The sequence below is a fragment of the Zootoca vivipara genome, chromosome 7, assembly GCF_965207765.1.
Source record: "Zootoca vivipara chromosome 7, rZooViv2.hap1.1, whole genome shotgun sequence".
NCBI classification, from domain to species: domain Eukaryota; kingdom Metazoa; phylum Chordata; class Lepidosauria; order Squamata; family Lacertidae; genus Zootoca; species Zootoca vivipara.
In genome coordinates, this window is record NC_142590.1 from 83672146 (window position 1) to 83695456 (window position 23311).

Sequence of the window (23311 nt, forward strand, 5' to 3'; positions counted from 1 at the left end):
GTTCCCTTCTGCATCTCACAACACACAACACCCTTTTTTTTTCTTGAAAGTGCTCTCATTTTCTCGGTGGAAGTAGAAAGAGATTATTTTCAAAGCTCTCCAGGAATTAGAGGTGCCACCACATTCCTGACAAGGGCAATGTTACATCATGAATTTTGGAGAAAGGGCATTGATGAAACCTAGGCCACAGACACACCGTACATTTAACGCACTGTGATACCACTTTAAACAGTCATGGCTTTCCCCCAGAGAATTTAACTTGTGTGCAGCCTTAATTGATACAGGAAGGAGTCGAGTGCTCCAGTTACCCATTTACAGCACAGCTGGCTGGGAGTGCACACAATGTACAGAAAGGGACATGGGAACATAAGAGCTGTGCTGGATCAGGCCAAAAGCATATCTGGGGCAGCATCCTGTGACCAACCAGAGAAGCTTGTGGGCACTTTCATCTGTCATCCACACTTTAGGTGCTTGCTGCTTGGGGGGGGGGGGGCGAAGGCAGGTGAGATGCAATACGGTTATTGCTAGAGATGCTGGCAAAACTCATAATTACGTGGTTTCTGAATACCAATCTGCTTGTTAGTAAACTCCAAAATAATACGAGGTCTTTCTGCACTTCACAATTGAAAGATGAGTTCTCCACATGTGCAGAGTTTTCCCCTTGAGTCTATTTTTAGTTTCAAGTCATGGGCACAAAACGCAGCTCACGCAGAGGACTTCTAAGGCTCTTAAGATCAACAGGCTTGCCCAGCGATGCTCCTGTGCTTTTGGAAAAGGAAGCCGTGCAGCCCAAGAGTTTGTCTAAGCAAGCTCTGGGGAAGCTTCCTCACGCAGCCCGAAAGCTGGAGTGGTCCTTTCCTTGATGGCTTTTTTGGCACGTTGCGAAATGCTTTTATCTTCCCAGCCCTTTGGTCCGATCTGAGGCGCTTGTTCTCCTGTAGATAGATTACTTCAGTCGACTCCGGCATTTGTTAGTTTTCAGCCCTTTTCAAATGTTTTTATTTTATTTTTGTATTGGATTGCTGCGTTTTTAAAAAGTTGTGAGCTGCCTTGGGGGCTCTCTTTGGGCCGAAAGGGGGGATAACAATACTTAAATCATATCGCTCAGTTCCCCCCCTCTTTTTTTTTTGCAGGTAGGGAAGCTTGACTAAATGCACTCAAGGGACTCCCTTCTCCAAAAGTTACCCATTTCCCCTCACTTATTGCTCATTGAATGATTTGAAAGCATTTATAAACTGCTTGAGATTTTTATACTCCCCAAGCTTTGTCTAGCAAAGAAACAATAACCGCCATTAAAACAAAAAAAGATAATCTAAAAGCAATAAATCAACAGTATATAACAAAGCTTCCCAGGGATTTAAAACAAAAAAAAATAAAAACTTGAGTCAATCTAATGGTTCAGGGAAAGCCTGTTTTCATCAATGCCCATTCGTTTACCTTCTTCCATTGAAGTCCTGGATTTACAGAAACTGTTCCGGGTTCTGATTTGATCCCGGAATGTCCCACTTTTCCTTAGGACGTCCCTATTTTCATCAGAGAAATGTTGGAGGGTGTGGAGTTATGTGACCCCCGAGCGAAGCATATAAGTAACTACACAAACTTTAGAAGACATCTGAAGGCAGTTGTGTATAGAGAAGATTTTTAATGTTTTATTATATTTCTATACGTATTTGTTGGAAGTGCCTGGGGCAACCCAGTCAGAAGGGCAGGGTATAAATAATAAAAAATAATGTTCATTATGGAGTAGGACATCCCTATTTTCTTTGAAGAAATGTTGGAGCTTATGAAATAAAAGCAACTGCTTCCATCTTAGGCTGGGCTGGGCTAGGAAGCTTCTCCAGAGCTTGGTTACAGAAACTGTTGTGCTGTATTTTCCCTTAGGTTTAGGAGCATCATTTGGCATGCCCTCTGGTTCCCAGAGCCTTAAAGATTGCTCCTAGGTTGCGTGTGTGCTTTGCTCCGTGTGAGCAGCAATTTGTGTCCAGGACATGGACTAAAAATAGATGACATTTTTAGCCAATTTATATTGTAGTGCAGCCAAGACAATGAATTAATCCAGAAGTCTTGGGCACAGCAAGCCATAGAAAGTGTGGAACTGCTCTCTCTCTCTCTTTGGAGAGATGAGGAAGACAGTGCAAGCACAACGGGGCAAACAGACGGCGCTTAGCAAATGTCTAGCCACAGGTTGTAAGCTCAGTTCTTAGTCCCTTAGATCTGATTCACACATGACACAACCATCCAATACATAAGAACTTGCCTTACGCCAGGTTACAATCCAATCCAATCCCCCCAGCCAAGCAGTGGTGGGGCTTAACTGAGTGGCAGGCAAATAGATGCACCAGCCTGGATCTGGCAGTGTTCACAGAGGTGTAGCAAGCCCAAGTGGTACCCGGTGCAGTTTTTTTTTTGTCACCCCCCCCCCATGTGGCTCTGGCTCTGGTGAAAAGTGAAAAACATGAATTGCAAAAAACAAAAACAAAAACCCTAAAGCTTACAGAACAAAACCGACTTCAGATATGAAATCAGCATTGAAAGAACATATAAGAACAGTAGAAAAATCTCTATGGTTTTCCCAGTAGTGATGTATGGAAGTGAGAGCTGGACCATAAAGAAGGCTGATCGCCGAAGAGTTGATGCTTTTGAATTATGGTGCTGGAGGAGACTCTTGAGAGTCCCATGCACTGCAAGAAGATCAAACCTATCCATTCTGAAGGAAATCGGCCCTGAGTGCTCCCTGGAAGGACAGATCGTGAAGCTGAGGCTCCGATAGTTTGGCCACCTCATGAGAAGAGAAGACTCCCTGGAAAAGACCCTGATGTTGGGAAAGATTGAGGGCACTAGGAGAAGGGGACGGCAGAGGACGAGATGGTTGGACAGTGTTCTCAAAGCTATGAACATGAGTTTGACCAAACTGCGGGAGGCAGTGGAAGACAGGAGTGCCTGGCGTGCTCTGGTCCATGGGGTCATGAAGAGTCGGACACGACTAAACAACAACAATAACAACAACAACAACAGAAAAATCTCATGCAACAGGGGAAAAAATGTTCCCCAGTGGGGGGGGGACGCCAAGTGTCACCCCCCCTCCAGGGTGGCACCTGGGGCGACCCGCCCCCGTCGCCCTCCCTTGCTACACCACTGTGTTCAGGCTACAGTCAGACCTGATGCCATCATGTGATGACAGTGAGGACAGCTCAGAATTCAGCAGATTCTTTAGCCTAGAATTTCCCCTTCTGACTACAGGCAGCAACCAGGCAGAGGTCAGCTGGAGATGACAGGGTTCAACCTGGGATCTTCTTTATACAAATCACTGATCTATCACTGTCTGGTAAATAATAATAATTATTATTATTATTATTATTATTATTATTAATTTTTTATTTATATCCCGCCCTCCCCAGCCAAGGCCGGGCTCGGAGCCGCTAACACCAAATATAAAACAACTAATTAAAATACAACTCAGCAGCAAGACTAAATACATTAAAATGAAAAATGCAGCCTCATACAAAAGGGGAAAAGAAAGGGAAAATGGGGGAGGGGATCAGATTGGCTCCAGACCAAATGCCAGGCGGAACAACTCTGTCTTACAGGCCCTGCGGAAAGAAATCAGGTCCCGCAGGGCCCTGGTCTCAGGAGACAGAGCGTTCCACCAGGTTGGGGCCAGTTGAGAAGGCCCTGGTTCTAGTTCTAAAAATAAAGGCAAACACTGAGGCCCAACACCATGTTGTCAATATCAGGGCTCAATCCTTGAATGTGTGAAAAACAAGAAGGTGCCACCTCTAAACATATGCAGAGTGTCTCATTTTGACAAGTATCAAGATCTTATATCAGACGCTAAGACCCAAAATTTCATCTTGCTATGATCACCCTGCTGTGCCAATGAGTAAAACAGTTTTGAATGGAAGAGAAAGCTCTTCCCAAGCCCCCAGTACCTGAAGCTCTCTCTGCCTTCATGGGGATCTCTCACCTAGGAATCCTCCATGTCAACCTTTACACCAAGGCTGAAGAACCTTTAGCTCTCTGTAAGAACTCAAGACATGAGTTTGACCAAACTGCGGGAGGCAGTGGAAGACAGGAGTACCAGGCGTGCTCCGGTCCATGGGGTCACGAAGAGTCGGACACGACTAAATGACTAAACAGCAACACACAACTCAAGAGCTCTGCTGAATCAGACCAAAGTCCCTTCTAGTTAAGCATCCACTTCTCCCAGTGGCCAACCAGATGTATGGGAAATCTCAAAGCAGGACATTAGTGCAGCAGCGCTGCCCACACTTCTGATTTTCAGGAACTGGCAGTCAGAGGGATACTTCCTCTGACACTGGAGGTAAAATAGCCATCCTGCTTAGCAGCCACTGATATTCTGATGCTACATAAATCTCCCCAACCCAACCCAAGCTGGTGGCTATCACAACATCTTCTGGGAGCAAATTCCATAGTTTTAACAATGTGTTGCTTGGAAAAGTGCTTTCTTTTGCCTGTCCTGAATCGTCCTGGGATCATTTGGTGAAGGGTTTGCCATACAAATAATAAACAAATACAACTCCCTTCTGCCTTAATCACTGGCCATGCTGTGTGGGGCTGATGGGAGCTGGAGTTGGAGAAACACCATCAGAAGGGAAGCAGGTTCCCCTTCCCTGCTCTACTGAAGATTTAATGAGGCGTCATCTTAGAAGGGGATTTCTGCTAGGGAATCTCCGTGTATTACATTTACGGCAGCGTCCTCACAGAGCACCGAGCTAGCCTCCCATCTCATTGAGACTGCCAAAACTGAATCCTAATACCCCCCTCAGGAATACACGGTTGCTGCTTCGTTGCGTTTGTCCTGAAAAAAGTGGGTCAATCTGTACAGCGCAGCGTGCTTTTTATCCATCTCAAATTGTTTAATTCATTTATTTATTCATTTTTGCGCTGCACCAGAATTACCTCAGGAATATTGGCGGGAGGCCGGGTGACAAGAACGTGCACGTTATTGCGAGGGGAAATGGTGGGATAAAGGTGAGGTTAGAGGCCTAGTTCTCGCAAACAAAGGCAAGGTGTACCAGTTCAGCTTGTAAGCGGGGAGGTGTGTGTGTGTGTGTCACATGATTGAGAGCTTGTGTGAACAACAAAATCCTCACACCAGATTATTGACATGCCAGTTTTCTGCCTGTTTCTCATATTTTAAGACATACCCATAAAATAAGCCATAGCAGGATTTTTAAGCATTCAAAGAATATAAGCCATACCCCGAAAATAAGACATAGTGATAGGCGCAGCAGCAATGCCTGCCGCGGCAGGAGGAGGAGGAGGAAAAAAATAAGACATCCCTTGAAAATAAGCCATAGTGTGTTTTTTTGAGGAAAAAATAAATATAAGACATGTCTTATAATGTGAGAAACACAGTAGATGGTTATTTTTTTAAAAAAAATAGAGTAATATTGATTTATATGACACGCCCCCATGTTGAGAATAAAGTGATACAATCCGGATACAGATCTGCTACATCATTTACTGTACACACACACACACACACACACACACACACACACACAACAAACAGAAAAACATATTGGAAGCTCTGCATTGTCTGTACTAACTGGGAACGACTCTCTAGAGTTTGAGACAAGGGTCTTTCCCAGCCCTACCTGGGAATTGAACCAGGAACCCTGCAAAACAGATGCTGTACCACTGAGCTACAGCCTTTTCACTAAAGGAGAAGTAATAAGAAGATGCTTGCCTTTAACCGAATCTTACTTCAGTTTTATTTTATTACAACGGCTTTGCAGATTACATTTTTGCCCTCCCCCAACGTTTTTCAGTGTGATCTTATTTGGTTTACCAATGCAACATGGAACGTGCGCAACATATCTGATGTAGCTATGCCTTATTGTTTCTGTTTAATTACAAGGAGGTTGGGTCAAACCTTGGCTGCGTCCATTTTCCATCGATTGCTCATGTTTTATGATTATGAAAGTGTCTGACCTTTCGGAGGCCTCCCTGGTGACCTCTTTATACTGAGCAGGACTTATTTCCCAAGGGGCGCAGAAAGTTTATTTTGCCGGGGGACTTTACATAAGAAGAGGTCAAAAGGGTCCCTGGGCTTATAAATATCCTGTCACAGAGGTATCTGGTGGCACAAGGGAGGAAAGGCAAAGGAGCTGAAATGCTGAAATCTAGGACTGTGCAGATTTGGCTTTGCAGTGATATCACTTTCGAGATGAATGTAGCAATTGAAGCAGAATGGAAAATAGCCCTCCAAATTTTCACTGACCCTCTCAGTTCTGTTCAGTACTGTTGTTTGCGCTGAGCTGTTGGTTCTGTTTTTTCTCAGGTGCTTCCTTTCTTTGGGTTTTGCCACAGCAACTCCTGCTGCTGATGAGACAATCCAGTTCTCAGTTTTAAGCGTGGCTTGTTTTTCCCATCATGGAAACTTCCATGAAAAAAAATCAGCAAGTGAGCTTATGAGAACAAATGATGCTTTCTCAACAAACATGCAGGTCCTTTCTTTGAATTTTGGGGGTGCTTTTTTGCGGGGGGCGGGGAGAGGATGTTGATAGAAACTATTTTCTGAGTTGGTAGTTTGCCCGTTTGTTCGGATCCTAGGATAAATCCTCATCGTTGCCCATTAAAAATGCTGAATAGCTTGGTATCGCTTTTCGTTGTTCCTTATCAAAGCGCTGACGGGCATGGTACAGCGATTGCTGCTGAGCTATAGCTCAAAACATCAGATTATTGTGTTACCGTTTGGAGCATGAAAATTGATAGGGTAACCTGGCATCCAAGAAGGCTTTGTTTTTCAGTAGCAATTTCTGTAACCATTTCTTACCAGAAATAAATTGGCAGGGGTTCCAGCTCAGGCCCAGCTGCAGACATTTCTGTACTTTTCGGCGAAAAGCCAAAACAACTTATTAGCACCAGATTGGAACTCGTGTGTGTGTGTGTGTGTTTTGCAACAATAAGGATGGGGAAGAAGTTTGGTATGGTTTGATGAACCTACCTTATCTGCACTTCCAGAAACGGTGTGCAAACCAAACCACAGCTGTCCTTCAAAATTCACACCTCTCCAAATTTTAGAAAAATGTAACTACAAAAATGTGTACTAGGTGAAAGTATGCCTAAAGATGCATCTATTAGTGAATATATATAAAAGGTAAAGGGACCCCTGACCGTTAGGTCCAGTCGTGACCGACTCTGGGGTTGCGGTGCTCATCTCGCGTTATTGGCCGAGGGAGCCTGCGTACAGCTTCCAGGTCATGTGGCTAGCATGACAAAGCCGCTTCTGGCGAACCAGAGCAGCACACAGAAACGCCATTTACCTTCCTGCCGTAGCGGTCCCTATTTATCCACTTGCACTTTGACGTGCTTTCGAACTGCTAGGTAGGCAGGAGCTGGGACTGAGCTATATTAGTGAATATAGCATAGAATAATTTAGTATATTAGGAGAAAATGTATACCAGCATGTGTATGTTATCAGAAATTCCCTCTAAAAAGCTGTCAGATTTGTGTGTGGACTTTTTCTTCCTATATACATAAAAATGTAAGGTTGTTGTCATGCTTCGATATGCAGCCATGCCAACTCCAACATGATGACAGGCTAGCAGGCAACCCAGGTAAGGTTTACAGCACTTGCGAAAACCACTCTGAAGCACCTCCCCCTTCTTTAAAAGAGTATGGGAGTTGTGGCAAGCTGTGAGCAGAGGGACTTGGGGCAAGCTGGAAAGAGAGTGGGAAGGGTTTGGGGCAAGTTTTGAGGGGATAGGTGAAAGGTGGGTGAGGTGTGAAGGGAGGAAGGTTTGTCCAGTGTGAGGGAAGAAGGGTTGGCAAAAGGTTGGGAGGTAGGTCAGGTTGGTGGGTGGATAAAGCCAAGCATGGCGATGCTTAGCGCTCTCTCTCGCTCTCTCTCGCTCTCTCTATCTGTGTGTGTGTGTGTGTCTGACGACAGCCGAAAGAGTACAGTCCAAATTCCTTAGAGCGGCTTTACAAATGCCCCCATGTGTGTGTCAAACGCTGCCATACGATTAGAAACAGGCCTGACCTGCGTGGAGGCCAGAGTGTGGATGCAGGCTTGTAATCTATGGCTGAAACTTAACATGAACCCTCAGGGCCTACTTCTGTTGCTAGTGAAAGATAACTATCAATCCCTCTGGAGCAAGACCATAGTGAATAAGATGCTGAATATAGGCCTCAATCCATCCAGCCTTATGTCACGTGATCTTAATACAGCAAAGACCCTTATTAAACAGAGGATTATAGATATAGAAAGACAAAAGGATTTGAGTAAAGTACCTCACTTTCTAATTGAGGAGGAAAGGAGATACTTGGCCCGCCCAACCAGATATTTATTCCACCTGGAAATACCCTCTCATAGAAGAGCATTCACTTTGGCCCGTAACCGCATAATGCCTTCAACAGTTCTCCAGGGGAAGTACAAACGGATCCCTTTATGTGAGAGATGCTGCCTGTGCAGATCAGGAGAAGTGGAATCTATCGGCCATATACTTTTGCGATGCTGCTTCTACGAGGAGGTGCGAGGCGAGCTTATCCACACTATACTGGCAGAGCTACCTGGACGCTCGGATAATTTCTATATAGAGTGGCTTCTTTCCGACGATAACGCTAATGTGTCAGCGAAGGTAGCCAAATTCTGTGCTAGAGTCATAAAAATTCGGTCTAATCTAATTAGCAGTGTCCAAATATCTTCAGAACATCTTCAGGACTAGCTAAAGAGGACCCAGTGTTATTAATTGCTGTAGTCTACCTCCCTAAGTAGGGGACCCAGGTGGCGCTGTGGTTAAACCACTGAGCCTAGGGCTTGCTGATCAGAAGGTCGGCGGTTCGAATCCCTGTGCTGGGGTGAGCTCCCGTTGCTTGGTCCCAGCTCCTGCCAACCTAGCAGTTCGAAAGCACGTCAAAATGCAAGTAGATAAATAGGAACCGCTACAGCGGGAAGGTAAACGGCGTTTCCATGTGCTGCTCTGGTTTGCCAGAAGCGGCTTTGTCATGCTGGCCACATGACCTGGAAGCTATACGCCGGCTCCCTCGGCCAATAATGCGAGATGAGCGCGCAACCCCAGAGTCGGTCACGACTGGACCTAATGGTCAGGGGTCCCTTTACCTTTACCTTTACCTCCCTAAGTAGTAACACTCCTTTTAATCAGTTTTCTTTTAAACAATTGTTAAAACCGATATTTATTGCCTACTTTTAGATTATTACTGTTTTTCTTTTATTGTTTTATGTATTGCATATTTATGTGTGCTGGTCAAGAACCATAATCAATCAATCAATCAATCAATCATATATATCACCTAAAATGTCCATCCTCTCCACAACCACCTTGTGCCATCCCACCCCCTCACCACCTTTCATCCTACCACAGTCCTTGGAAATACTAACTCAACCCATTTTTCACCATATGTATTAGAACCCTCCTTGTACCTTATCTGGAACTCTTTTTCACTTTAGGATTCAGCAATACGGCCCACCTTAATAGATCCTTACCCGTTTTGTGGTCATGACACTGGCCTCACAGAAATTCCACATCATCAGGATTTACCAACAAGCCTTTTTTGAAACCAGGACAGAGTAGAAAAACAAAATGCATGTTGGTTTTTCAAAGGTAGGTCTGTCACCCATTCTATGGTGATGATGCCCTTTATGAAGAAATGACCATTTGATGGCACTTTTGATGAAACTAGCTGGCAGGAAGACATGGTACTCTCTCTTGTTTTTGAAGGGACAAGCATGGAGGTGAGATTGGCCAACTCTCGCACAAGCATCCATTTGCTGGGTCTCAATAATAGAAACCTGACCAGTTGAAAAGCACATGGTCCCCTAAGTAGCAAACAGCTGTGATTCAGATCACACAGACTTTAAGCTCCACCAATGAACAGTGAAGTGCTACACACAGGTTTCTCAGAATGTCTTGTTCTCTCTCATTTGCACTAGCCTGAGGTTTGTTATTGAAGAGGGCTCTGAAGCAAGATAGAACAAAAGAACTTGATATCTAAGTACAATTCCAGCTCCCGTTTTCCCCACACTCCAGCAGACTTGTCACAGCTTTACATAACACACGTGAGTAGTGTGAACTGTGAATAGAGCTGTTCCTTCTGTCATGTACTAATGACAACAACAATAGATGGGGACTGAGAGTGTGGAGTCTGTTTCTGCCATAAATGAACATTCTAGATCTTCACATTTATTCATAACACCACCTACCTTTTGTAAAGAACTTGGTTCTTCTCAGCACTTCACGTCCGTTATCTTTTTGTAATGATCAGCCCTATATGGTAGGTCTATATTATTTTGCTCATATTGAGATCAAAAGCTGGGCAGGGGGAGGCCTGTGCAAAGAATTAATGGCAGAGGCAAGATTTGAACTCAAAGACCTCCCACTTTGTAGCTCAGTTTTCCTAACCTCTATGCTTTACATTCTCTGGAACACTACTGTAGCAACACACCCTCTTGCAGTTCAGGAAAATGATGGCAGATGCCATCTTTGGTTACTTCATGGGGCTTCTTATTGGTGCATGTGCATCTCTGAAGATGCTATGATAAATTGCTAAGAGACAATTAACTGCTTCCTCCAACTTGTTTGGAAATGCAGATCAAAATTGATTATCAGGCACCCCAAATTAATCACTGGAAGTCAGTAGTGTGCTGCTGGATTCAGCTGAAGGGCTGCATCCTTATCTCCAAGTTGGACAGGGGAGAGGAGCTGCCCATCTGTCAGTCATCTGACACCACAGTGCTGTGGTTTGAAATCAAAGCTCCATGCATAGCGCTTCCACTTGCAAAACCCAGTGCCCAGCACTTTGCAAGCTGTTCTGATCAGCTGATAGAATCATAGAATCATAGAGTTGGAAGAGACCACAAGGGCCATCCAGTCCAACCCCCTGCCAAGCAGGAAACACCATCAAAGCATTCTTGACAGATGCCTGTCAAGCCTCTGCTTAAAGACCTCCAAAGAATGAGACTCCACCACACTCCTTGGTAGCAAATTCCACTGCCGAACAGCTCTTACTGTCAGGAAGTTCTTCCTAATGTTTAGGTGGAATCTTCTTTCTTGAAGTTTGAATCCATTGCTCCGTGTCCGCTTCTCTGGAGCAGCAGAAAACAACCTTTCTCCCTCCTCCATATGACATCCTTTCATATATTTGAACATGGCTATCATATCACCCCTTAACCTTCTCTTCTCCAGGCTAAACATACCCAGCTCCCTAAGCCGTTCCTCATAAGGCATCGTTTCCAGGCCTTTGACCATTTTCGTTGCCCTCCTCTGGACACGTTCCAGCTTTTCAATATCCTTCTTGAACTGTGGTGCCCAGAACTGGACACAGTACTCCAGGTGAGGTCTGACCAGAGCAGAATACAGTGGTACTATTACTTCCCTTGATCTAGATGCTATACTCCTATTGATCCTATTGATCATTGGTGCTTGCAAAGCCCAGCCCACAGGGTTTGCAAATGCTGCTGATCAGCTGACTGGCTACGCCTTTTGGACCCACACCATCTTTACCTGCCTTATTATCCCTGACATCATATGTGACATCAGGTGTAGGGCAGGTGGGCATGGCTTGGTTGGAAGAGCTAGGTGGGCTGAATTAGTATTCATATTAAGAGATTTTCCCCAGATGAGTCACACAAGTTGTATATTAGAGAAGGTGTGGATTGCAGAGGAGCAGGACCTGTAATTTACTCACCAAGTTTTGCAGTGCTGATACATTGGGAAATGACTTGTCAATAGTCCAGCTTAGCTTGGCTCAGCCCTGGTCAAAGCTGGAGCAGGGACTGTGCCATCTTGGCATGCTGCTGCCTGTTCTTAAGAACGCTGCCAAGTCAAAAGTAAGCCTCTTGCTCACATAGCAGGAGGCTCTCTCGTGCCAGTGAGGTTGTTCTCGGGGCCTTGTCAGCACATTTCTTCCCTCCGCCCATTGGGTTGTCTGCCGTTGTCCTTGGCGCCTTCCCCCACCTCTTCTATCTTGCATATTTTTTTTCTTAATCTCATCGCAAGTTGTGCATGCAACTTGCAGAGGAAGCTCACAGAGCAGTGCACAACTGTGTGGAACAGCCTAAACAAAACAGAGTAGAACCCAGGTGGAAAATAGGCTCTTCTGTGTACGTGACCCAACTGTTGTGACCAGAGAAAAGAAGGAAGGCAGATAGCAGTGAAGAATGCAAAAGGGAGAGAATTCTCAATAGCCATGATGACAGAATACAGGGAAATCCCACTGTCCACCTTCGTAAGTTGGTATGACTCCATCCTTTTCCTTCCTCCTTCAAGGAGGTGCCACTTGAACTATGGCAATGCTGGTTCCCTTGATATAGTGCTTGTCCACAGTGTGATGGTAGATGGCAGGGATGTCCAACTCTCAATAGACTGTGATCCACTCACTGGCAATGATCTACCCACTGGCAGTGGGTAAAAAAACTGGCAGTGATCTACCCACTGTCGTAAAAAGAGCTACGCAAAGTTGTGGAGCTTTTTTTTAGGAAGCCAAAGTTAGTGGGGTTTTTTTTCTTTTGTAAGAAGATCGCTGAGGGGCCAGAGGTCAACCAGGATCTACCAGGAACACTCTGAGATCTACCAGTAGAAGAAGAACAGTAGAAGAGTTTGGATTTGATATCCCGCTTTATCACTACCCAAAGGAGTCTCGAAGCAGCTAACATTCTCCTTTCCCTCCCCCCCCCAACAACAAACACTCTGTGAGGTGAGTGGGGCTGAGAGTCTTCAGAGAAGTTTGACTAGCCCAAGGTCACCCAGCAGCTGCATGTGGAGGAGCAGAGACACGAATCTGGTTCCCCAGATTACGAGTCTACCGCTCTTAACCACTACACCACACTGGCAGTAGATCATGATCTACCTGTTGGACATGCCTGGTATATGGGAGTGTTGGGGGAACCTCAGGCTTAGCATTTATATAGCGCTTGTACACAGTGTGATCAGTGGCAGAGCTTCATGCTCCGGCATTGGGGGGTGGGGGTGGAGAGCAGGCGGGGACGGGGCTGGCGTGCGTCCAGGGGGCATGACGTGTGTCCTGGGGGTGTGGCACCACGCCTGTGGGGGCATGGTGCCCAGCGGGGGCGGGGGGCAGCCGCAATGGCTCCCCACCGGGATTGTGCTACCAGGGGCGGTGCACTCCCCCCCACTCCTCTTCCTCCGCCAGTGAGTGTGATGGTATATGGCAGTGTTGGGGAACCTCAGACCTGGTGGCCAAATGTGGACACCCCTCTCCCAAGTCTCTCTGTCCAAGCCTCAGGACTCTTCCCAGGCTGCCCTTCTATTAGACCAGGCATCCCCAAACTTCGGCCCTCCAGATGTTTTGGACTACAATTCCCATCTTCCCCGACCACTGGTCCTGTTAGCTAGGGATCATGGGAGTTGTAGGCCAAAACATCTGGAGGGCCGCAGTTTGGGGGTGCCTGTATTAGACAGATACCACTGAAAGCTCAGAAGATGACCACCTTGCTTTTGTTTATACCAAACACCAGGTACACAGAAATATACTGCCTTTGTATATGAAGGAGCCACAGCTGATAACTCTGTGGCCAGGCATGTGGTTTACATGCCGAAGGTCCCATGTTCAACCCCTGGAATCTATACGTAAGTCTGGGAGAAACCCCAGCCTGAAATCCTGCAGAGCCACTGCCACTCTGTGTAAGGAAGCTACTGTACTTATGTTCCTACTCACTCTCAAAAAGCCCCATGGCAGAAATGACCTTCTGATGTTATCCCTTGCGCTTCAAAAGAAGCCAAGGAGGCTGGCTACCAGGAGCCTGAGGTTGGTACGCTGGTTTCTCTAAAAGTAAAAATACTGCACTGAGAAGAAGAGGAAGGAGGAGGCGGTGGCGGAGACCATATGTTTTACTATCAGGCATGTAGTAAGCCTGCCGCCCATACTTACAGGAAAGCCCAGCTGAGAACGTCATGGGGTTTTCAGGAAACCTGCTGCAGAGCTCAGATCGGCAGAGGAGGTTTGTAGAAAGGAAATAAAAGGAGGCTAACAAACACCCCTTGAACCACCTTGAAAGTAAAGCTAGTACACAAAAAAATCTCAGCACCTCCACTGATGAGAATCTCACCAAAATCTCTCCCCCTTCATAATCTTTTGACTGCAGTTTCTTTTCTCATCCATTGAGATTGGTTGGGGGTGAGAATTCAGCAGAACTGTTTGGTTAACTAGACAAATTTGTCTGATTTTTTAAAAAAATAGTCACCTAAGCTGCTGGGCATTTTGAGGAATTCCAGAGGCCAGTTCTGCCCCACATAATAGTAAGCCGTTGGTACCCTGGAGTTGACGAGAATAGACCAGGAATTGTTATTCTCGGCGTTGCCCCAGTAACCAGGCTAGCAGTACAATCTGCGAGAAAAGCAGAAAAACGGCAAGATGCTCAGGTGACTGCAATGCAAAAGCAGGAATCCCCCCACTTCTGAAAGGAATTGGGGAGGGGAAAGGCAGTGTGGGCGGAGAAAGCAATTCAGACGTATCTGTGTTGCTAGGATGATGCTCTCGGAAAGTTCCCTGGGATCTTAGCAGGTACGTGGGTGGTAGGGTACATTTGTGTCAGGTGCTGTGTGAGGCTTTTGGAATAATGTTCACATTACTGGTCACTAGCACTTGTTGAGGGAGACGGGGAAGTCTCTGTGCTTTCTGCAAGTGCATTGCAGTCGTCCAGAAAAAAAGCAGGAGAGAAACCCCCAAACTGCATTTTTGGAGAGCCTGTGCAGAGCAAGATCCAGTAGCGATGGAGGGGCAGCAACAAGGCATCCAACTGCAACATTGCTAGGGAAGACGTGCCATACCATCGGCACAGGAACTTCTGCCTACCTGGCCAACGTCACAGATGCGCCTTTCCCCCCCCCCATATCCTTCCAAATCCCTTGCCAGCTGCCGGGAGAGCTCTTTATAAATAGCTCAGCTCACTGGCAACGGATAGGACAGGAGAGTTTGCATCACACAGGGCTGTTCTCAGGATTCCGCTCCAGTGCAAAGAACAGCCCTCTCCCACACGTGTTAGCAGGCATTTAATGGTGTTTGCGGTTTAAAAGTATTTGCAGGCATTTAACGGGAAGGGGAGTAGCTCAGCAGTGGAGCATCTGCTGTGCATGCAGAAGATCCCGGGTTCAATTGCCTGCATCTCCAGGCAAGATGGGGAGTTTCCTCTGTCTGAAACACTTGAGAGCCACTGTTGCAAGCCCAATGGATCAAAAGGTCTGGCTCATATAATAATAATAATAATAATAATAATAATAATAATAATAATAATTTATTATTTATACCCCGCCCATCTGGCCGGGTTCCCCCAGTCACTCTGGGCGGCTTCCAACAAAACATTAAAATACAGAAATCAAACATTAAAAGCTTCCCTAAACAGGGCTGCCTTGAGATGCCTTCTAAAGGTCTGGTGATTGTTGTTCTCTTAGACCTCTGGTCGGAGGGCATTCCACAGGGTGGGTGCCACTACCGAGAAGGCCCTCTGCCTGGTTCCCTGTAACTTGGCTTCTCGTAGCGAGGGAACCGCCAGAAGACCCTCAGCGCTGGACCTCAGTGTCCGGGCAGAACGATGGGGGTGGAGATGTTCCTTCAGAAACCTCTGGCTTTTGCATGGCTGGAATGTAACCTACTGTACAAAGTTTTCCAGTAGTTATTCTAAAAACCTTTCCAAGATCAGACTCCTCTACCTATTCCAGATCTTTCAGGTCTTTCAGGACCGGTGTTATGTGGTCTCGGCGGCCGCTCCCAGTCACCAGTCTAGCTGCCACATTCTGGGTTAGTTGTAGTTTCCGGGTCACCTTCAAAGGTAGCCCCACATAGAGCGCATTGCAGTAGTCCAAGCGAGAGATAACTAGAGCATGCACCACTCTGGCGAGACAGTCCACGGGCAGGTAGGGTCTCAGCCTGCATACTAGATGGAGCTGATAAACAGCTGCCCTGGACACAGAATTGACCTGCGCCTCCATGGACAGCTGTGAGTCCAAAATGACTCCCAGGCTGCGCACCTGGTCCTTCAGGGGCACAGTTACCCCATTCAGGACCAGGGAGTCCTCCACACCCGCCCACCTCCTGTCCCCCACAAACAGTACCTCTGTCTTGTCAGGATTCAATCTCAATCTGTTAGCCACCATCCACCCTCCAATCCTTCAATATAAAGCAGAAAAAAAATAAAAAAAAATGTATGGATGTAAAAAATTCCTTCCAGTAGCACCTTAGAGACCAACGAAGTTTGTCATTGGTATGAGCTTTTGTGTGCATGCACACTTCTTCAGACTCATATAAAGCAGCTTCCTCTGTCCCTAATGGTAGAGCAAGAATCATGGAGGGAGTTATGTGTCAGCTTCTTCTCCCTGCCTTCACGCCCAGTACTTTGGCCATGCTTATAACAGAGTAACCTGCTATCAACAAATAAGACTGAGCAATGGAGTGCCATTGTTTACCACCAGCAATTTAACACCCTTGTTTGCTTGCACAAACAACTATTTTTGGGCTGTGTGTGGTTCCATGTTAAGTGGGTTAAAAAAACAAACCCCTCCCATGTGTTTGGAGGAGGGGAAGCAGAAAAGAGTTCTAGCTTAGTGGTATAACACCCCAGAATCTTCAGGTTAGGGCTGGGAACTAATTCCTCTGTGAGCTGCTACCAGCCAGTGTGGGCAATACTGAGCTGGATGGACCATTGGTTTGACTCAGTATTAAGACATCTACCTATGATCCAAAGAAGAAGAATCTCTACCCTTCATGATTTCAAACATATGCGTTAAATTAGCTTTCCCATGAAGGTGGACTAAGGACCAGGTTCAGGGCCAGGTGACCCAACTGAGCACTCAATAAATGTAGAATCATAGAACTGCAGAGTTGGAAGGGACCTCAAGGGTTCCTGCAATGCAGGGAAACATTGCCCAATGTGGGGCTCGAACCCACGACCCTGAGATTCAGAGTCTCATGCTCTACTGACTGAGCTATCCAGCAGTCAGCATGAGCAGAGAAGCAGTGTAGTGTAGAGTGTCAGTATAGTTGGAATTATTATTGTTATTGTTATTCATTAAATTTCTTAGTTGTTTTATTTAAGTCTCTAAGCAACTTAACAATACAGTCATACCTCTTGTTACGTTCGCTGCAGGTTGCATACATCATGGGTTATGAATGGGTTACTTCCGAGTTCGGCAAATTGTGCATGTGCAGACGCGCCAAATGACGCCACACGCATGCACAGAAGCGCTGAATCGTGCAGCGAGCATGCGCACATTTGGCACTTCAGGTTGCGTACCACTCTGGTTGAGAACGGGGTTCCGGAATGGATCCCGTTTGCATCCAGAAGTACCACTGTATACAATACAGCCAGGTAAAATCAGTCAAAAGTTAGACCAAAAACCCCACGTAAAAGGGCCAAAGATTGCTAATGGCCAAAGGCCTGATTGTAGAGCAATGGCACCTAACATATGTAAGGAAGGCGCCAGGTGAGCCTTCCTGGGGAGAGAATTCCACAAACATGGAGCCACCACAGAGAAGGCCCTATTCTCATGTTGTCACCGCCCAAGCCTCTCATGGAATGTCAGCCTAGGCCCAGGGATCACCTCCCTAGCTGGTTTGTATTTTGTATAAGTAAATCATTTTTTAAAGTCTTGGACTCGAGGACTCTAGTTTAAACCCTCTCTCACCCACAAAACTTCCTGAGTGACCTTGGGTGAATCATGATTTCTCAGCATCACCAACCATACCGGGTTGTTCTAAATATAGCAATGAAATATAAATGTAATAAATAAACAAACAAACGATCCACTCAGCAGCTGAAAGGATTAGCACAAACTGTTCATCTACTTATAAAGCTGGCCTACATTGCATTAATGCTCGCTTGTTTTTAATTCAAGGGGGGAAATTACAACATCACGGCCCATTTTGCACACACAAGGTGCATCTGAACTATTGTGATCAGATCCATGTGTGCAAATCTGTCATCTTATAGGACAGGAATCAATCATGCATGCACATTATGTATCAAAGGCATGAATGGTGGAGAAATGTGATAAAATTCATGCATCTTGTTGCATTTGCAGCCTGTTTCACGCCTTTGATGCATGATTTGCATGGCTGCCATTTAAAAGTAGAATTAATAAAGGGTCTCTGGGCAAAAACAACCCTTGCTTGGGGGTGCTGTTTGTGCCAGAGGCAGCCCTGAGTAGGAATTGGGGAGAAAAACAGCTTTCCATTGGTGACTGTCCCCTTGATAACAACAAAAATTCATCAGAATTTGCAGCCATTTGAATAAGCCATGGCATGGCATGGTGTCCAAGGAGACTGATAATCCCTGGAGGGAGAATGAATGAAAGGATGGTTGGATGAAAGAGGGTTTGCAGGAGCTACATCCTGGATTGGCCAAGGCTCTTGTAAACAGCAAGGGAAATAGAGAACCAGATGGTGTTGCCTACTTTTCTCTTCTATCACTCTCTCCTGCTTAGGAGTGGATGCAAGTGACGACGTCATGCATTTTGCTCTTTCATTTACTAATGGATACGGTGGTCCTCCCTCTTTAATGGCTCCTTGCACAATTGTATGTTTTTTTTTGCTCTGGTTTCATTGACTGGCATTTCCTTTACAACAACAATCCCCTCTCTGCCTTGTAATGCCTTAATCCCCTCGATTTTGTATCATGTTGGTTAGGTTGTTTTCGCTCTAGTGCCAGAAACGCAAGGGTCTTGTCGCTTCCAGGCACCTTGTGTGTTTCTACATTGTAGCGTGAAACTGGTTTGCCTGCTGATTTTGATTCTGGCCTTCCGGGAAGTTGCAGAGGTGGAATTGCTGAGTGAATCCAAGCCACAGGTCTGCTTCCAGAATGCCCCCCAGGAGAGAACAGGAGACACTAAAATTGGGCACCCAGCGCAGTTTAAAGTAGATTTGGGTGTGTTCCTTGTGTGCATGCTTTTGTGATGTCCGCATTATGTAGTCATTATCCATGTAGTAGCCAACACTTTCCCCATATTTAATTCAGATTTCTCTGATCTGCTGATAATGCAGTAAGGAAAACAGCAGCATAGCAACCTAACATTGCATGTTACCCAACTATGGAAGAGCTGAAGTGCATTGTGTAAATATTTACTTTCTTTTAACGTGTGACATTTTGCTGGGCGCGATCTATGACCATACCCTATACTTCCATTGACAAGGCACTCCTCAGTGGACTGTTGTTGGGGCTGGAAGTGACATATGCATGGTGCTGGGTTTTTTTAAAAAAACCACTGCTTTGTGCAAGTCTAGCATATTGGATGCAGGTGGCGCTGTGGTCTAAACCACTGAGCCTCTTGGGCTTGCTGATCTGAAGGTTGGCAATTTGAATCCCCGCGCCGGGGTGAGCTCCCGTTGCTCGGTCCCAGCTCCTGCCAACCTAGCAGTTCGAAAGCACGCCAAAAAGTGCAAGTAGATAAATAGGTACCGCTCCAGCGGTAAAGTAAACAGCGTTTCCATGCGCTGCTCTGGTTTCGGTGTTCCGTTGCACCAGAAGCGGCTTAGTCATGCTGGCCACATGAGCTGGAAAACTGTCTATGGACAAACACTGGCTCCCTCAGCCTGTAAAGCGAGATGAGCGCCGCAACCCCAGAGTTGTCAGGGGTCCTTTACCTTTAGCATATTGGAAAACTTGCCTCTCAAAAATAAATAAGTAAACTAGTGGCCTGCCACAGGTAAACAAAGAGCTGTGCACAATGGGCTTCAAGTTTCTGGAACTTAGGACCTGCGAGCAAGTACTAACCAAGGAGAGAGGACAATAACACCCTGCATATACTTCCCATCAAACACATAGGAAATGTTGAGACAGAGTTCATTTGAGAGCACTGCTCTGTGGATGCACATGGGGAAATTGGATCTGTGTGACTCATATGCACATTAACACACTTGTGTATATATAGCCTAAGTCAGAATTGGCCAGTGTTGTTATAGCAGACACTTCAAAGCTGAGCTCAGCCTCTTACTAAGCTTTCTTTAACCACTCCCATCTTTTCTTCAGAAATTAGGCATTAATTCACCTGGCCCTTCACAACCTGGATCTAGGATTCCTTAAGGACCGCCCGAAATCCCTGCTCAGTCGTTGCGGACTTTGGGTGGTAGCCATGTCTCAGGTGCACAGTTCGTCATGCAAAAAGGCAAGGGATTATTTTTTGGATTCAGGCAGGCAATAAAAGAAACACTAAATTGTGCTTTAACAGGCTTATTTGCTGGATAAAAATACAAGGCACAAAGCACGACTAAGCAGAGATTTCATGGCTTTTGGAGATGCTGTGGAATTTCCTACTGAGCAACAGCATGTCCTCTCACTTCCCAAGTCTATCAAGGTTGGGGTGGGACTATCCAGCTAAGCAGGGCCATTATTGGGCTGTACACTATGTTTAGTATCTTAAGATGAAGACCCCTCCCCCCACATTCTGATTTCACTCTTGCGACTGTAGATTGCAAAAGCCAGCATGTGGCTTCAAAGGACTGGCTAACCTCCTCCATCCAAGATGCCTGGGCTCCACGTGGCACTTTCTATACTTGAAGGAATCTTCTGTTTGGAGGGCTGTCTGGTCGACATCTGGTTTAAAAGGTTGCAATGATGTCATCACAAAAGTGGAATAGCCTCTGCTCCTACAATGGACTTATCCATCTCCTCCCCATGTGTACCCACCACCACCACCACTACCCCGAATCTGTCTTTTGGAGCAGATTTAGGAAGTTGCGGGGTGCACACAGGGGGAGGGGGAAGATATTTTCATTGCAGTGGCTTTATTGGATTCAAGCCAAAGAGCCAAAAGAAAGGGAAAACAGGGCTTGAGTTTTCCCATTGACATTAGGCAACTGGCAATATGGCAAGATGCATTGCGTTTCCACATAAAATTATTGTAATTATTTCTTCATTTGCATCAGTACATATAAATTAGCATGTGCAGCTTTTATGCAAACCAGAGTCCTCTTTTTGGTGATGGTGATGCTAGTTCTTGCTGTCACTGAACATCTGTGGGGTGGGGGTTTCTGGAAGATCCCCTACAGAAGATCCCCTACAGGAAGCTTGCTTGAGTAACAACTGCTTTGTTTCATGTCCAGGATGCAGGTAGATTTCCCCACCCCCACCCCACCCTTCTAAGAACCACCTCCTGTTTAGATTCCGAAATCAGGGCTGATTCTGAAAAGTGCCGAGGTTTTCTGAAGCTCCCCGGGGAGAGCGTTTCGGAAGACATGATCAATCTCTCTCTCCTGTGGCTATAAAGCACAGAGCTCTGATCTGAGCAACAAATAGAAGCAAAGAAGCAGAAGAGGAGGAAGTCTCAAAGTGTACATTCAGAGCACTTTTCTCATTATGAGCTGCTAGCTGTAAGAGGAATTTACGACCACTCTAAATGAATATAGATAAACAAACACATACGTGATCACTTTCCAATACAAATGAATAATTCAATTTCTTCTCCTGGAAACGTTATTATGTGCCATCATTTACAAGCCCCTAAATACTGTCCTCTTGGCAAATAGAAGGGGAAGAAATGGAGGCAGTGAGAGATTTTACTTTCTTGGGGACCATGATCACTGCAGATGGTGGCAGCAGTCACGAAATTAAAAGACGTCTGCTTCTTAGGAGAAAAGCGACGACAAAACCAGACAGCATCTTAAAAAACAGAGACATCACCTTACCGATAAAGGTCTGTATAGTTAACCTGTATATGGTTTTCCCAGTAGTGATGTATGGAAGTGAGAGCTGGACCATAAAGAAGGCTGATTGCTGAAGAATTGATGCTTTTGAATTATGGTGCTGGAGGAGACTCTTGAGAGTCCCATGGACTGCAAGAAGATCAAACCTATCCATTCTGAAGGAAATCCGCTCTGAGTGCTCACTGGAAGGACCAATCCTGAAGCTGAGGCTCCATTCTCATGAGAAGAGAAGACTCCCTGGAAAAGACCCTGATGTTGGGAAAGATGGAGGGCACAAGGAGAAGGGGACGACAGAGGACGAGATGATTAGACAGTGTTCTCGAAGCTACCAACATGCGTTTGACCAAACTGCGGGAGGCAGTGGAAGACAGGAGTGCCTGGCGTGCTCTGTTCCATGGGGTCACAAAGAGTCGGACACGACTAAACGACTAAACAACAAATACTGTCCCAGGTTTTTGGTGTGAGTTTTCTTTTCGTTTGTGGGTTTTTACTTTGCAAGTCAGGACTCACGTTAATTGTGATGACTACAAGACAATTAGACTGCAGCCCCATTAGGATTCCATTTGTATAAGTGAAAGCTACAGTTTTCAGAGGGCCTTGTTAGCCTGTCTTGGATATCCGCCACTCGTTTACCCACTGGCCCTATTATTCTTCCAGATTCCATTTTGAACCCCAGGTTCCATCTCAGGTTCCATATCTAGCTGCCTTTTAAAGTCTGCAGGCATGTGTGCCCACCCGGCCCATTTATCTGTACACAATCCCTTCCACAAAGAAGCCACCAACATCTTCTAAATTCATGGAGCAGAGTTAGGACCTCCCTGACCACACCCCTTTTGTGATCCCGAGCCTCCTCTAACTATCCTGGAAAATCCATGAACACCCAAACCGATTTGCACATAACGATGTTTTGTTCTGTGCATACAGTTTGTCATTCAAGACTCTGCTATGGTCTAGCTCAGGGGTGTCAAACTCAAATTCATCGGGGGCCGCATCAGCAGTTTGGTCACCCTCAAAGGGCCGGTTGTGTCTGTAGGACTATGTGTCCACTCTTTATTATCATAAATTATTGTCACTGCATTCAATTATTACTGTTTTTTGTAATAATGTAAGCTCATTCCCGCCCCCACGCGGATCACATTCCTGCATCGTGGCGCGTGTGTGGGAGGGGATGTAAACTAGGGAAATTTGAACAAAAGGTGGGGATCGAGGGCTTCCGGGGGGGGGGGCTCAACTAAACCTTCGGCAGGAAGGAGAAAGCCACTGCTGGGATTAAAAACCTGCAGATGGAAAGAGGGCTTCCCTCTCCCACCCTGCGCACACCCAAACCCCGCTAGGCAGGATGCCACACGCTGCAACCCACCCCATGCTTTGGAGAGGGGCAGGAACATGCGGTGCAGCGCCAACTCCCTGCTTTGCTTTTGCATCCTCCCTCCTCAGCGCCAGAGTCCCTTCCCCTCGCGCTGAGGGAGGGCAGCGGATTTCCCGAGGAGGAAGGCGGCGGCAGCCCCAGCGGACGTGCATCTTCGCCTCAGAGCTGCTCCTCCCCCCACCCGCGCTGTTGTCGTCTTCGCCGCCGACTCTCCCTAACGGGACTGCAGGCAGAGGAGGCTTGAAAACCTCCCCCCCCCAAAAAAAAATCCCCTCCCACCTACTCAAACCGCGAGGCGACTCC

The 23311-nt window shown here is 46.2% G+C and overlaps 1 protein-coding gene and 1 non-coding gene across 2 annotated transcripts in view; one reads left to right on the forward strand and one right to left on the reverse strand.

The window, feature by feature from the left end:
* The window catches only part of PHACTR3 (phosphatase and actin regulator 3), a 195768-nt gene that overhangs the window by 144540 nt on the left and 27917 nt on the right, over positions 1 to 23311 (forward strand). The gene's annotated exons all lie outside the window — the stretch shown is intronic.
* TRNAQ-CUG (transfer RNA glutamine (anticodon CUG)) lies at positions 16865 to 16938 on the reverse strand. The gene has a single exon. It is a non-coding gene; the product is annotated as a tRNA-Gln (tRNA).